The sequence below is a fragment of the Hyaena hyaena genome, unplaced genomic scaffold, assembly GCF_003009895.1.
Source record: "Hyaena hyaena isolate Hyena2069 unplaced genomic scaffold, ASM300989v1 scaffold_164, whole genome shotgun sequence".
Classification (NCBI taxonomy): Eukaryota; Metazoa; Chordata; class Mammalia; order Carnivora; family Hyaenidae; genus Hyaena; species Hyaena hyaena.
In genome coordinates this window covers 273328-286434 of record NW_024080796.1, presented here as the reverse complement: position 1 = coordinate 286434, position 13107 = coordinate 273328, and the positions used below count along the sequence as shown (strand labels likewise).

General features: G+C 44.2%; 1 non-coding gene across 1 annotated transcript; it reads right to left on the bottom strand.

The window, feature by feature from the left end:
- Positions 1 to 214: 214 nt before the first annotated feature.
- LOC120236908 lies at positions 215 to 321 on the bottom strand. The gene has a single exon (XR_005529799.1). It is a non-coding gene; the product is annotated as a U6 spliceosomal RNA (small nuclear RNA).
- Positions 322 to 13107: the final 12786 nt, after the last annotated feature.

Genomic DNA, 13107 nt, shown 5'->3' with positions numbered 1-13107 from the left:
GCTATTGCTGGGTCATAGGCGAGTTCTATTGTTAGTTTCCTGAGGAACCTCCACACTGTTTTCCAGAGGGGCTGCACCAGTTTACATTCCCACCAACAGTGTAGGAGGTGCCCGTGTCTCCACATCCTCGCCAGCATCTAGAGTTCTCTGATTTGCTCATTTTAGCCACTCTGACTGGCGTGAGGTGGTATCTCAGTGTGGTTTTGATTTGTATAAAAATATGGAACGCTTCACGAATTTGCGTGTCATCCTTGCGCAGGGGCCGTACTAATCTTCTCTGTATCGTTCCAATTTTAGTATATGTGCTGCCAAAGCGAGCACGAGAACGCAATGCTTTGATTGAAGGAGCGGTGGGTCCTCTGACAAAAGGCTAGAGCCACTGGCAGACAAAGGGAGAATGAATACTAAGGAGGCAAGTCACGGTTGTCTGTATGTGAACCCAGGGGCACCAGTTCTAGGCTCTCGTCGTTCTTGGGGATCCGCTGACCTTCTTATCTGGGGTAAGTTCAGAACATGCGGATGAAGAGGAGGCATGGGCTCTTTCCTGAAGGCTGGTTGGCAGCTGGGCTAAGTCACCTCCTGCTCCTCTCTTCCATAGACACCGCCTGGAGGAGAAGGTTGGTATGAGCAGCCGTTTCATATGTGCTTCTTATCCATGAGGAAGAGGTATAGGTGTGTTTTCCTGAAACTAGCAAGCATGTAAGAAAAATTGGTGTTCGAACGATCTTTGCCTCCCAGCAGGTGCTTGGTGACTCATCAGAGGCCCCCAATTTAGCATCTAACCATTCCCAGACCAGTAAAAGTCTATGCCTTTTCGGGGCACCTGGGTGGCTCAGTCAGTTGGGCGTCCGACTTTGGCTCAAATCATGATCTCACGGTTTGTGGGTTTGAACCCCACGTTGGGCTCTGTGCTGACAGCTCAGAGCCTGGAGCCTGCTTCAGATTCTGTGTCTCCCTCTCTGGCCCTCCCTTGCTCACACTCTCTCTCTCTCTCTCTCTCTCTCTCTCAGAAATACATAAAAAACATTTTTTAAAAAAAGTCTATGCCTTTTCTTCCCTTCCAGCCTCTGTCCTCAGATGAAAGGCATAGGACCCACGATACAGTGAATGACTTTATCAAACAGGAATCTGGTAGTGGTTCTTGGTTGGCCAATAAGAAAGGTTTGGCCCGTTTGATTTGTTGATTACTACAAAGCAGAGAAAAGTGATTTTTGCTCCTTATCCCCGGGAAAGAAACAAATAGAATAATATCACTGCTTTCCCTCAGGATTCCATAGTTTTCTTTTGTTTAAAAAATTTTTTTTAATGTTTTTAATTTACATTTGAGACAGAGACAGAGCATGAGCATGGGAGGGGCAGAGAGAGAGGGAGACACAGAATCCAAAGCAGGCTCCAGGCTCTGAGCTGTCAGCACATAGCCCGATTCTGGGCTCAAACCTACGAACTGTGAGATCATGACCTGAGCCGATCAGGTGCCCCAGGATGTTTAACCAACTGAGCTACCCAGGTGCCCCAGGATTCCATAGTTTTGAGAGAAGTTTGACCAATGTTAAGCCCACATATATTTATTTTTCCCCACACAAAGACAGAGCAGCCTTCAACTAGAGTTTCTCTTGGTTTCTTATCTCTCTCTTTCTTTTAAGTTTATTTATTTATGTGGAGAGAGAGAGAGAGAGAGAGAGATTGAGAGCAAGTGGAGGAGGGGCAGAGAGAGAGAGTGAGAGAGAGAGAATCCTAAGCAGGCTCTACACTTAGCATGGAGCCTAATGTAGGGCTCGACCCCACAAGCCCAAGAGATCATGACCTGAGCTGAAACTGAGAGTTGGACACTTAACCAATGGAGCCACCCAGATGCTCGTTGATTTCTTTCTCCTAATTAGGTGCTGGATGCCAAGTTCCATTGATGGTTATGACAGCTATAAAGCCCTTTGTAACTAATGGGCATATGGCAGGCTTTGGCATCTTTAGAAGAGATATAGGGAAGTGTAATAGGCAAACACAGTGACAGTTTAAATCCTTCAGTTGTACAGCTCTTTGATCCAACCAAACTATCATGGTGGCTAATGTAAACAAGGGGATTGGCACAAGACTAAGAGGAATTAGGAAGACCCTATTTGAATGGTTCTCAAATCTTCATCCCATGCTCACTTTGGGAGGCCCCCAATTTAGCATCTAACCATTCCCAGACCAGTAAAAGTCTATGCCTTTTCGGGGCACCTGGGTGGCTCAGTCGGTTGGGAGTCCGACTTTGGCTCAGATCATGATCTCACGGCTTGTGGGTTTGAGCCCCACGTTGGGCAAGAAGAAATCCCTTCTTTCTTGCCAAGTATTGATAACTCCTTCTGAAGGAACTATAACACGCCCTTAATTCCTGGAATCACGGGATGTGTGTGGTAGCATGGCATGACTTAGGCAGAGAAGCTGTGTCCATTTAGCCTCATGATAGAAAGACCAGACTGTCAGCCTCTTCCAGAAATGAAAGTGTGAAAATAACATATCTCCAAAGATCAGTCTGATAATCTGGCTACCTGAGGAAACTTATTGGCTGCAAATCATCCCAGAAGAGGATGAATTCCTTCCATCATCAGGAGGGACACAAATCTTGAGCCTGTGGCTTCCAGAGAGATAAGAATGTGTGGTACATATTCTTCAGTTCTTAAAGTCTTCCATTAAGTTCCTTTTCCAAAATTAGAAAACTCACACATGTTCTTTATAACTAGTAAAATGAAGAAAGAAGGGGGAAAAGTAAGCATCTTTCTCCTCTCTGCATTTCTACCTCTGCTCCTCGAAGGCAACCAGTGATGACCTATTGTGTATCTGTTTACATCTTCCCCAAGTTAACACAGGAACATATTATTGTGACTTTTTAGAATTGGGAAAACACTGTATACAATTGTATGCAGTTTGTTTTTCTCACATAACACTTTGCTATGGATACCCCTCCAGATGAAAATAGCCAAGCCACATTCTTTTTTTTTTTTGAAGTATAGTTTATTGTCAAGTTGGTTTCCATATGACACCCAGTGCTCCTCCCAACAAGTGCCCTCCTCCATGCCCATCACCTTTTTTCCCCTGTCCCCCACCCCTATCAACCCTCAGTTTGTTCTCAGTATTTAAGAGTCTCTTCTGGTTTGTCTCCCTCTCTCTCCTTAACTATTTTTTCCCATTTCCCCTCCCCGATGGTCCTCTGTTAAGTTTCTCCTGTTCCACATGTGAGTGCAAACATATGGTATCTGTCCTTCTCTGCCTGACTTATTTCGCTTAGCGTAACACCCGCAAGTTCCATCCATGTGGCTACCAAATGGCCAGATTTCATTCTTTCTCATTGCCATGTAGTATTCCATCGTATAGATAAACCACATCTTCTTGATCCATTCGTAGTTGATGGACATTTAGGCTCTTTCCATGATTTAAGCCACATTCTTTAATAGCGTCGTAGTAATCCATGGTATAGATCTACGAGCATTTACTCAATCTCCATTTGGTGAATATTCTGGGAGGTTCCAGATTTTCACCTTTAGGAATAATGCTACAATAAGTATTCTTTAAAATAGATCATTATGGAGTCACCTGGGTGGCTCAGTGGGTTAAACGTCCGACTCTTGGTTTTGGCTGTGGTCATGAGCTATCAGGCTCCTGGCTGTCAGCATGGAGCCTGCTTAAGATTCTCTCTCTCTCTCGGGGGCGCGTGGGTGGGTTAGTCGGTTGAGCGTCCGACTTTCGCTTAGGTCATGATCTCGCGGTTCGTGTTTGTGGGTTCGGGCCCTGCATCGGGCTCTGTGCTGACTGCCAGCTCGGAGCCTGGAGCCTGTTTCCGTCTGTGACTCCCTCTCTCTCTGACCCTCCCCTGCTCACGCTGTCTTTCTCTCTCTCTCTCCTAGAAATAAATTAAAAAAAAAAAAAGATTCTCTCTCTCTCTCTTTCTCTCTCTCTCTGTGTGCCTCTCCCCTGCTTGCATGCTTTCTCTCTCAAAACAAATAAATAAACTTAAAAAAAATAGATCATTATGAGTGAGTATTTCCTCTCCCCCCCTCAATAAGACCTTTTCCTAAAGGCAGGGTTGCTGGGTCAAAGGTCATGTGTATGTGAAGTTGCAAAAGCCATGACCAGCTTGCTTTCCAGGTAAGTGTAGTAATTCCCATTCTAACGGCAATGTGGGAGAGTGCTTGCCAGCACAGAATGTTACAGAGGTTTCAATGAGAAATTAAAAACAATTGTCAGTCTGAAGGGTGGGAAAAATGGCATCTCCCTATTATTGTATTTTGCACGTTCCTACCTACTGGTGAGGATAAACATCTTTCCATATGCTCATTGGCCGTTTGGGTTTCCCCTTGTGGGCCTTGCTTGTTCTATTGTATTGAGTTGGATAGGAAGCATTATGCGTTGTGGACATTTTTCCCAGCTACCATTTTTCTTCTTATTCACCTTTAGGTTTTTATTTTTTCCAACTTTATTGAGGAATAATTAACATACATCACTGTATATGCTTAAGGCACGCAACATGATGGTTTCATTACGTATGTTGTGGAGTGATTACTACAATTGGCTCAGCTAATATTCATTTCCTCATATAGAGTCAAAAAAAGTAAAAAGCAAGGAAAAAGGAGAAAAATATTTCCTTGTGATTAGAAGCCATAGGACCCGGCTATCATTTGATTTTGATTTTGTTTACCATTGTCCTTTGTCAAAAGATATTTTTAAAACATAATGTACTATGTTTATCTCTCTTAAACATTTAAAAACAACCCATGCAGGGGCACCTGGGTGGCTCAGTCGGTTGAGTGTCCGACTTCAGCTCAGGTCCTGATCTCGCAGTTCATGGGTTCGAGCCCCACGTCGATCTGTGTGCTGACAGCTCAGAGCCTGGAGCCTGCTTCAGATTCTGTGTCTCCCTCTCTGTCTCTGCTCCTCCCCTGCTCATTCTCTGTCTCAAAAATAACTAAACACACACAAAAAATTAAAAAACTACCCATGCATCTTAGTTTTTTAGGGAAAATCATTAAACATAATAAACCAAAAGAAGAAAATAAAAATCACCCATAAACGCATCACGCATAGATAACCACCCACAGATAACTATGTTTTGGGGGATAAAGCTCCAGACAGTCTTCTACACACAACTCACTCTTTGTTTTAAAACGTCACCACTGGGGCTCCTGAGTGCCTCAGTCAGTTAAGTATCAGCCTTTGGCTCAGGTCATGATCTCAGGGTCCATGCGTTTGAGCCCTGCATCGTCTGTCTCCCTCTCTCTTCCCTTCCCCTGCAAATGCACCAGTGTGTGTGCTCTCTCTCTCTCAAAAACAAATAAACATGAGATTTTTAAAAATGTCACCACTGAAGGGCGCCTTGGGTGTCTTAGTCAGTTAAGCGTCTGACTTTGGCTCAGGTCATGAACCAGCCGTTTTGTGAGTTCGAGCCCCGCATCGGGCTCTGTGCTGACAGCTCAGAGCCTGGAACCTGCTTTGGATTCTATGTTTCCCTCTCTCTTCCTCCCGTGCTTGCACTCTGTCTCTGTCTCTATCTCTCTCTCTCTCTCTCAAAAATAAATAAAGGTTTAAAAATTAAAAAAAAATATTGTCACCACCGAGAGAAAGGACTCTGAAATTCTGTACTGATCAGAAGAGAAAGGGAAATGCAACCACGGGATTCGTCTCACAGTTGTCTTCCTAAACGGAAGACCTATGACGGATGAGGGCATGATGGGCGGTCCTGACCTGGGGGCAATGTATTGTTTATATTGTCAAGCCCAGGAGAGGCTGGGTTGATCTAGTCTAGCTGAACAGAACTGGGTCTAGGCTTCGTTGTACTTTTAGTTAGATTCAATTTAACCCACCCCCCCCACCCCCATTTCCTTCAAGATTAGAGCAGCAGGAGGATTTTCCCTTCCGGACTGCTTGGGATTCGAACATTGGGAGTCTCCTGCTCTCCTCATACTTTATAGCCAGCTGCCAGCTCTTTGTATGTCTGGGAGTCTTCCTTGGCCTCTGTTCCTGTAGCTTTCCGTCCTCAGGAGAACTCCCTTCCCCTGGCCTCACTGCCCTTGGCAGTGCCCTCGGTGAAGGCTCAAGAGTATTTTTCAAGGATTCCTCTCAGCTTTGCTGAGCTTCCCCCGGCCTCCAGAAGGCCAGCGTGGCAGAGTTGGGAGAGGCTCAGATGCCTCAGACGTATTGCCTTTTGCTCCACTGCTGCCTCCCGAAGAGTCTGCCTTGCAATCCGTGAGGGCCTGGGGGACTCGAGGGGAATTTCTTCCAGCTCTCCAGCCTACCTCCCACTTCAGGAGGGTCACTGCCCTCCCAGCGCTTGATGAGATCTGTGCATTCCCTCAGCTCTCCAGCCCTGCTAGCAGCCTTTCACAGGCTGCTGCTTTGGGCTTGGAAAAGGCTCTGTGCTTCTTGCTGGGGTAGCAGAGGGGGCTGATGTGTGGCTCTCTCTCAGGTCTGTTTTCCTATTTTATTTTATTTTATTTTTTTCACATCTTTTTAAAGTTTATTTAGTTATTTTTGAGAGAGAGAGAGAGTGAGTGAGCAAGGGAGGGGCAGGGAGAGAGAGAGAGAATCCCAGTCAGACTCTACTCTGTCAGCACAGAGCCCGATGTGGGGCTCGAACCCACGAGCTGTGAGATCATGACCTGAGCTGAAACCAAGGGTTGGATGCTTATCTCACTGAGCCACTCAGGCGCCCCTCTCTCTCAGGTCTCTTGCCCTGCCCCTGGCTTTTTGCCCACACTCAGTGAAGGCCCGTGGAGACGTTAAGTAGGTGCCAACTTGCTCTGTGACCAGAGCTCATTGGCGTTCTCATCTAACAAGGTCGCTCACACATAGCTAAAAGTTTATAATAAGTTTGACTGGGTTCTCCCTCCCTCTCTCTCTCTCTCCACAGCAGCTTACTCGTCTTTAACATGCTAGGGATGAAAGAAGCCATAGCCTCTTCTCTCCTAGGAAGTGTTTATCACTTTCTGGAATTTGCTTTGTTTAGATTTGTGTCCTCAGCTCTCTGGTGCGTTTTAAAACTATCATTAGTGGCTTTTCTAGCTTGTTCTCAGTATTAGTGGGCAATGATGATCTCTTGTGCCTTTTTTACCTTTTAAACGGAGGCATAATACGTGGGAATATTTTAAAATATGAAGCTACTATAACCTGCTAGCTAGCCTCTTGCTACTACCTTTGCCATTTTTATGGTTTCGTAACGGAAGTTTAAATTTAACAAAAAATACCAAGTGACCAGCATTAGATCAGGAAATGGCACAGGAAAGCTGAAATTCTCGTCTTTGGGGGCCCCATCCCCTCTACCCATGAAGATGGGGAGTCTTCTAAGCCGGTATCTGTCCTGGCCTCGGTGGCATACTCCGCAATGTGGTGTTCCTGCTGCTTACCTTCTCAGTGGTCTCTGCGTGAACATCTCTAGAGGCCTTCCAGGATTCGTCAATTGGCCTACTCTGTCTGAAGGCTGCATTGCTGACTTGTTAAGTAATTTTGAAATCAACCGTTAGATTGCAGAACATTAATGGAAGAAGAATAAAAATGGCCTATCCCCTTTTGCAACATATCATCTATGCTTTCCTCGTGTATGCTAGAACTTCTTGCATTGTTTTCTTTGTATTATTATCATTATTATTATTTTTTCTAAGCAGAGGGTCATTTCTTCAAAGCTCTTTCTGGTCAAGCCATAGATATCCTCTGACAAAGGATGCCATGCTCTTTGTCTCCCTCTGCACCCTGACAAGGTAGCAAAGTTATCATCTTGCGATGTCGTGTTTAATTACATTATAGTCTACTTCAGTAACAATGCTGCTTGGATGAGATTGAAGACCAAGCAGCAGTCTATCAGTTAAGATTAGGTTTGGCTGTGTGTGACAAATCCCCAAGGATAATAGTGGTATAAACATGATAGCAGGTCATTTCTCTTTTAAACATACAAGTCTTAGTCCAGAACATTCCTTCATGTCAGGAATCCACAATCACTCTACCTTGTTACTCAGCTCTGTGGGACTGTGGGCTCATAGTCCAAGATGGTGGCATTCATATTCTAGGAAAAAAAAAAATAGAAGAATGTAGATATGCTATCTCTTTGAGAAGGTTCTCAAAGGCTGTCCAATGCGTTCCCACTCATGCATTAACAAGAATTTTTTCATATAGCAACACTTAGTTGCACGAGAGACTGAGAAACATAGCCCTTAGTGTAAGCAGCTACTTGTCCAGCTAAAAATCATGGGTTCTATCGCCATAGAGGAATGTATTTGAGGGGTCCGCTAGCAGTCTTGGTTGCCAATCAGCTTTCCGGGGAAGAACAATTCTCGAGGTCCAGTTTAGTTTTGGACCTTGAAACCATTTTTGGGGGGTGAGCCGTGAATACGTCAATCACCTCTAGTCCAATAACTGCCCCGCCCTTTCCTGTAAGCTACATAGGTCTGTAGAGTGAGTGCAGTGATACGTTCAGGGAAGAGCACCCAAGACAACAAAAGAACTCAAAAGTTACGCCACATAACAGCCGAAGACACTGTGCATCTTTAGATTAGAGGAAAGAAGAGTTGGCAAAGACACAGAGTTTTTACATATTTAAAGTGCTATCTTGTGAAAGGTCTGGATAGATCTGGAGGGCAGAATCCAGCCAGTGGGTCGATGTTATAAGGAGAGTAATGTGAGTTCAATATACAGAGGGAAATTGTAACCATAAGGGGTGTTTCAGAAGGTGGTGAGCATACATTCCTGCTATCCGCCATCACTGATCGTTGCTGAGGACGAAATAGTCAGCAAAGAACGTTTGGTTCTTGCCTTGATGACACCTCCAGTCTGGTGAGGAAGACAGAAATTGATCAGACGATCACACATATATACATGTAAATCATAAAGGGTCTTAGACTATTGGCTCTGGAAGAAGCAAGGGACAGTCGCCATTTGTAGACCTCATATAGGGAGAATTTGTGCCCATGTAGGGTCTAAACGAAATGACTCTTGGTCTCTTCTGGTTCATTTCCAGAAACGTGCTTTTGGTAGCGCTGCCCTGGGGAGGTTGGAGGAGATTTGCCTTGAAGGGCAGAGAGAATTCCAGGCTTGTGGGACTTCCAAAATGGACTTTCTAAAGTTCCACACTAGGTCACGATAACTAAACCAGATTGTTCTAATCTTTTGATAGAGTAGGTTGGTTGAACACATGTAAATTCAATGACTTGAGAACTTGAAGGCTTAAAATAGTCAGTTTTGGAGAAGTAAAGACCCTGTAAAATCTGTAAAATTTCTGAAAAGTTTCTGAAAATTCTGAGAAGTTTTCCCACTGAGGACTTAAAAAACAAAACACAAAACACAGAACCAAAAAAACCCAACTCCCTTTGCCCAAGAAAACAACCAGGAAAGAAATCATAAAACTCTTTTTCAGTTCTCCCAATGTCTAAATATATCAATATACAAAACATGATAATTTTATGAGTGAAACAAGTTATACATAATGCATTTTTATGTTCCTAAACGAACAGCATGACTTTATATCTGTAAAGGGCACTAAAAATAAGCTTTGCATACATTTCAATCCCCTGCCCCCAAATTTTCTTTAAAGAAAAAAAATTTTTTTTTTGTTCCTTCATGGCTTACATTTTCTGAAAAATCTATCTATCTAGTCTGTTCCTTTGTTCTTGCTGCCTTGTAAGCCTGTGTTCTATTCCTGTGAAGTTTATGGGTATGAAATTAACTGTTCTTTTAGCCTCACTGGTGTGGAAGGTTTAACTCTGTATAATGCCTCATGTTTACCTGTTAGGGCGTCTAGAAAGCTAAGGATTGGGTACGATCATTCTGTCAGAAGTATTAGCCAAGGTGGGCTGCTTCGTTTCTTCCCAGCTTTGGTTTCCGTGGGGGTCTGCCAGGCACACTGACATGCAGCAAGTTTATCCAAAGGACTCAAGAACCGTGCAGCTAGAGAGTAATTTGTCTTCCTGACATCCCTCAGAGGCATTCAGGCAAAAAGGCTGTCACCACTGTGGGGCATTGGCAAGACTCAGCTTGGAGTCTGGACAGAATTGGTGGGGGCCAAGAGCCTTGGGCTTTGCCATCCGCTCTGTGGGACCGTGGGCACGCCGCTCGCCACCTCGGAGGCCTCCGTTTGCTCCCTGAAGGGTGACGGTGGCGGACAAAATCCTCATGGATTTTGTTCTGCCATCTATTATCCTGACCCCACATTCCAAAGTAAGATCAGAGGATTGATCTCAGGTTGTAAAATAGACTAATGGAAGTGCTGCGCCTTCTTGGTTCTGAAAGGCACTGCAGTCTTTTGGATAAACATGTTTATCCAGGTAAACCTGCTGGACAGTCTCAGTTTGCCATGGGAAGGAGTGAAGATAAATCTGGGAAGAAGCAGGGGTGAGGGGAGAGGATAATTTCCTCCGGTGCCAGAAGGATTCTGTGCTATAGCAGCAATTGTTTCCATGCCGACTTTAGATGGTGTCACCTTGATACCTTCTGGGGAGTAAAGTTGGAAAAGGAATGGTCCCTCAGGGTCTGGTGCTGTTTGTTGGCTTATTTCCTTCAAAAGCTTTCCTTTGAATGCCTGGCTTAGTTTGTCATCAGCCAGCTTGCTATGGCTTTGAGCTATTCCTGACCAATGTAATGATGCCTGGGCTACTCTCCCCGCTACGGTGATGGAAATGGGCTGAGTTGCTGGGTGACATTTCTGTCCTAGTGACACAGGAGTCCTTGGGGGCTCCTTTGCCCTTCCGGAAATGACTGAGGGCAGGATTGCCAAGAGGCTGCCAGGGAGTCTGGCCTTGTTTTGTCTCCAGACTGGTTGGCAAACCCGAGAGGTGAAGATGAACATCTGAATTTCGGAGTGCTTAATGCTGATTTAGAAGTTAAGCCGTGTTCTTGGAACTAACCTGCATCTATAAACTTTTGAGTGGATTGCGATCAATATGTAAAATGAACATACGTGCTCTTTCAAAAATGACTAATCTCCACTCAACCACACTATTTCCTTTCTTGCTGCCCACATTCTAACACCACAAGGGTGGTTCTATTTATTGTCAATAAAGACACTTCTTAGATTTCTTAGATCTGAAAATGAAAAGAAATGCCTTAGTTTGTATATGAAGCGATGTGGGTTATTATGCAGGCAGAAAGTAATTTTGAAAAGTTGGAAATAACCTGAACTTCCGTCAAAGAAGCACTGATAATTTATGGTAATTCATAAATGAAATACAAGGCAACACTTAAAATGATTATATAGATATATCTTTGTTGATAAGGAAGACTATTTTGACATGTCAAATAAGCAGGTTAAAACTGTATGCAATAGGTGATCCTATTTTTGCAAAAAAAAAAAAAAAAGAGGTGTATATGCATCTATATAGTATAGATGCATAGTATATGCTTATATACTGTAAGCATTGAGAAAAGTCTGGAAGAGAGGACTTGCCTATCTGTAGTAGAGGGACAAGAAGAACTTCTGGTGTCCAAGTGGTCTGGACCCAGGGCCTTAACATTTTTGCTACGTTGTTTAGGTATTGTCACCTTGATTTCAGATGCTCTACAGTTGCCTGGTCTAGAAAATTTGAACAGTGGCCAACTATGGGTAATGGAAATATGGGTGCTTGTGTTTTCTGCTCACCAGATTGATTCTTTTTCATAATGAGTGTTTATTACCTCTGTGATAAAATACTAAAAATAAGAAAAAGCGATTCAGGAGAACATTCGTTGTCTTGGATGTTTTAGTTAAAATTAATTTGAGTCTTGGAGCACCTGGGTGGCTCAGTTGGTTGACTGTCCAACTCTTGATTTCTGCTCAGGTCATGATCTCACTGTTGTGAGATTGAGCCCTACGTCGTGCTCTACACTGAACGTGGAGCCTGCTTGGGATTCTCTCTCCCTCCCTCTCTCTCCCTGCCCCTCCTCCCTCCAAATAAATAATAAACATTTAAAACATTAATTTGAGTCTTATTTCTAGTTCAGACTGCTGAATCAACTTCCTCCCCTTACTCCTTTTTGGCTCTAAGTTCCATATACTCTTTTATTTTGCATAGTTGTATCCCCTTTTAAGTAATGGAGATGTGTTCACACATGGCAGATTGGGCAGAACCTTCCCAAAGTAAAGTTGGTCATTCTCCCTTTGGGTGGGTAATACTGACCTGTAGAGCGCAAGCATTGTCTGGGAAGCCAGAGGAGAAAACCACAAATAGCCCGAGGAGGAGGAATAGGTTGATATGTGGAGGTTTAATCATCGCTGTGGAAAATTGAGTAACTGTTTTCAATTCCTCACAGCATTCAAAGAGAGTTAATCATCCATACCCTTGCTATGGCTTCCTAGTTGGTGGAGTATACACCCTGCCCCTTAACTCTGGGTTTGGCCAGGGTGAATATTAGTGGATTGGACGTGACACAGGCTTGAAAAGAGCCTGTGCAGTCAGCCTGCTCTTTTCATATATCAGTGATCGACCACTAGAAGAATGTCCTCCAGGTAGCTGGTGCCCAGGCAGCCTGGCCCACAGAATAAACCTACATGCCTGTAGCCATATATACAGTCTGGAGCTAGCTGAACTGATGCCTGAAGCAGAGCTTCCTAGCCTCGCCTCGCCCAGACCAGCTGAACCGCAGTCAGTCTTGCAGAGCATGAGACTGAATCCTTGTTGTTTTAAACCACCGAGTTTTGGGGGAGGTTTATTACGTAGCCTCATTGAGGCAATGGCTGACTTGTACACTGGTCTAAGTCTGCTAAACAGACCCTCCTGACTTCCTGCTGGCTAACAAGGGATTTCTGGTTGCTTTCACATAATAGGTATGCAAGAGTTATCCAGAGATGTTATGACCATACCCTGAGAAGGATATTAATAGCATCGACGTGACTTGCTGACCATCCTTGCTAACCGACTTCTACTAATTTTTCACCTAAGGCAAATGTAGCTTTCCCCATACTGATCATGAATGCATTCCAGCATCATTTGAGCTCTTTAAGGATCGCATTGCTAACATTCTAGCTCTAGGTCCACGGTAATTCAGTTTGCTGTTAATGCCTGACCAGTGAGTGAGTCATTATGAACGGCGTACCAGCCAGGAAACCCAGGCTATACCACTGACTCTGGATATCTTGTCAACCCTTTCATGGGACCTCCTTCCTCCCATTTTAGCTTC